The sequence below is a fragment of the Papaver somniferum genome, chromosome 1, assembly GCF_003573695.1.
Source record: "Papaver somniferum cultivar HN1 chromosome 1, ASM357369v1, whole genome shotgun sequence".
NCBI lineage: Eukaryota > Viridiplantae > Streptophyta > Magnoliopsida > Ranunculales > Papaveraceae > Papaver > Papaver somniferum.
The window spans coordinates 232,767,363-232,770,205 of record NC_039358.1 but is presented as its reverse complement, the minus strand read 5'-3'; the positions used below and the strand labels follow the sequence as shown (position 1 = coordinate 232,770,205).

Sequence of the window (2,843 nt, the reverse complement as noted above, 5' to 3'; positions counted from 1 at the left end):
TTGCTTAGGTTGAACAGTGGTTTATGGTCATAGCCATCTGGCCCTAGATGATTAGCACGATGGTGGCGGAGTTGGTGGAGATACACTTTTAGACCATACAAATTAAAAGCAGAAATAAAAAAGGTCTAGAGTTTTTGGTGTAACATGTATGCACCTTTCAAATTGGACCAAATTCCAAGCAACTACAATAAACATATCAATATCGAACTCCTTTATGAACGGTGAACCTCACCCTCACACAGAATTGTTCCGTTTCACTTTTCCTCAAAGGAGAGAAAACTAAGGTCTTTCTTCACAAAATAAAGGAAATTTTGTATTTATCGCATAAAAAAAAACAAAAAAAAACAAAACAAAGAAAAACCTAACCTAAGAAGAAACCTGCAAACAATTTCTTTCTGGCTTTGTCTTCCTTCTCCTTCTCTTTGTTCATCGTATTTGTTTTGATTATTCATTACATCTCAGATATGTTTCAGAAAGAAAAGAAAAAACAAGTTTTCTGTTGAACGAAGTTGAATCTCCATAACCCTAATCACATTTCTTTTATCCGTATCTGTTTTCATTGTTCGTTATTGGTTTTGTTCTAATTGTTTTTGTTTGGTTTTATTTTGATGGAACTAATTTTTACTATTGGTAAACCCTAACCTCTTTCTTTCTGTCTCTTCGTTCCTCTTAATCTTTAAACTCTAACCCATGTATTGTTTTGCAGGTACAATCAATAAACCATAACCCATGTTTTATTTTGCGGGTAATATCACATTCTGTTAATCGGTGTGTGATCTTATCCTTTTTGCCCATCTCACAGTTTTGTGAGATATTTTTTTTTTTATTTTTCTTTGATTGATAAAGAATTTGATTATGGGTTTCTTAGTTGATGTACACGGAAAAAGAGATACCAGTTATGGGAAGAATCATCCAGAGTTGCAACGGCATACCAGTTATGGTTATAGCTGGAATCTTATGTGATTTGTAGCTTGTTTATCTTTTCTTTTGTCGAGATGTGATGATTCTTCTGATGATCTATGAATTATGTTAACTCTATGGACAAGTATATTTGTTTTAGGTTTTTGCTGAAAAGTCTCACCGGCCATGTTTGTCATTTGTATATGTGAAGTTGTGGCAAATGATTGCATGCGATGTTTCTTAATAGGAGAGTTTCTGCGAGAGCTTTACAGAATGTTTTTCATGGATCAGAGTCACATAGTTGCTGCTACTGCCATTTGACTCAGCACCACCTGTAGTGGCAGTCAATTTTGTTTCTTTTTTCATAATATGTAGTTTAATTAACGAGTATACATGCTTGGAATGTTGAATTACATTTGGTTACTTATCCTATTAATTTTAAGAAAGAATAAAAAGCTTAAATATGTGTTGTTAAAGGAAATGCAGAATATGGTGGATAGAAGTATTGTAAATATCGGGTTACAGAACCAGCAAGCTTCCGTAGCTGTAATGCGAGTGGATTGCAGGTCTTCCCTTTATTGTTGCAAGTTCTCTTAAAGGTATGCATTTGTTTACGCTCAATTATTATTATTATTATTCATCTGGTGCACTGGTGCTTTGTGTCCTTGCGTACCGTTTAGGTTAGTTAAACTAAAAAGATATGGTAGATGTGCAAGTACCACCAGGGCAGCACGACTATAATCTAGACACTTACTATAATCATACAAGAAATAGTGGCCCCAATTTCCATCCACTTAACCCCCTGGTGGGGTATACGATGAACAAACCTGGCTCCCAGGCTGGAAAAACAACCAATTCGATTAAATATTACCATGTCAAGTCATATAAATCTCAACAATAGTACTTGCGATTCATTTCGAATTGATTTTTTTTGAATGTTTATGTATGAATAGGTTACTAGGCTCATGGACTGGGTGGAAGAGGAAACATTACGTTTTGCAGATTTGAACCGTAGTAAATGCATGAGAATCTTGAGACCCAAAACAAAGAAAAAAGGGCGCACTATCTCATTTTTCTTGGGTAATTTCTTTTTGCAACCTTTACTAATTAAATATGGTTTTGTAATGCTCTAAAAAGAGTAGATAAATTACTGATCTTCTTATTCTTTACTCATGTATGCTCAGTGTCTACACAGTAGCTCTAATTGTAGGACTAATATTAATTATACGGGCTCGAAACATTATAGGAAAAGAAGGAAACACTCCATACATGGAAAATATGTTTCCACTTTACGGGTATTCACTCATGCTCCCGACCCTCATTGTAAATGTAACACTAAGCATTTTACTGATAGATAAAATAGTTGTACTTATCTCGAGATCTTGATCTCCCTACAACGGTTTCCATTATTGTTGGTTTAGTAGTGTGCAACACCTGCAGGTCAATATTTATTTAATTTGGTTTCTTTCTTGCATGGTCTATGACTTCTCAAGTGACAAACATCCATTTATGACTCCAGGTGATTAATCTAGGAGACTAACTACGAAAAAAATGAATGAAGCATTCCAGGATACTCCTTCTATCAAGACCGTGCACACTAAGATGCTCCTTTATCAAGCTATGCCCCGTAGGTATTTTTTAACAATACAAATATTTTCCAAGAAACAACCCTTCACTCTAGCCTGATATATGTATTAAAACCATTCACTCTCAAATATTTCAATTTTTATTCGATAGGTGGTTTTGCAGGTCCTAGACAATCTTTATCATTTGGTTTAGTTTGTTGTTGAGGAGTATAGTGCAGCTGAAATGCTTAGAATGGTGTTGGTGGTAATGAAAGCAAGAGAAGAGACATAAATACCTGGAAGTGGTATTGCAGACGAAATGGTTTAGTTTATTGTTGAGGAGTATAGTGCAGCTTGACAGAATTTGTCATGGTATAT

The 2,843-nt window shown here is 34.9% G+C and overlaps 1 long non-coding RNA gene across 1 annotated transcript; it reads left to right on the top strand.

The window, feature by feature from the left end:
- The first annotated feature begins 333 nt into the window (after positions 1 to 333).
- Positions 334 to 743, top strand: LOC113338563. Its single transcript, XR_003354791.1, has 2 exons — positions 334 to 630; positions 707 to 743. It is a non-coding gene; the product is annotated as an uncharacterized LOC113338563 (long non-coding RNA).
- The last annotated feature ends 2,100 nt before the right edge of the window (positions 744 to 2,843 follow it).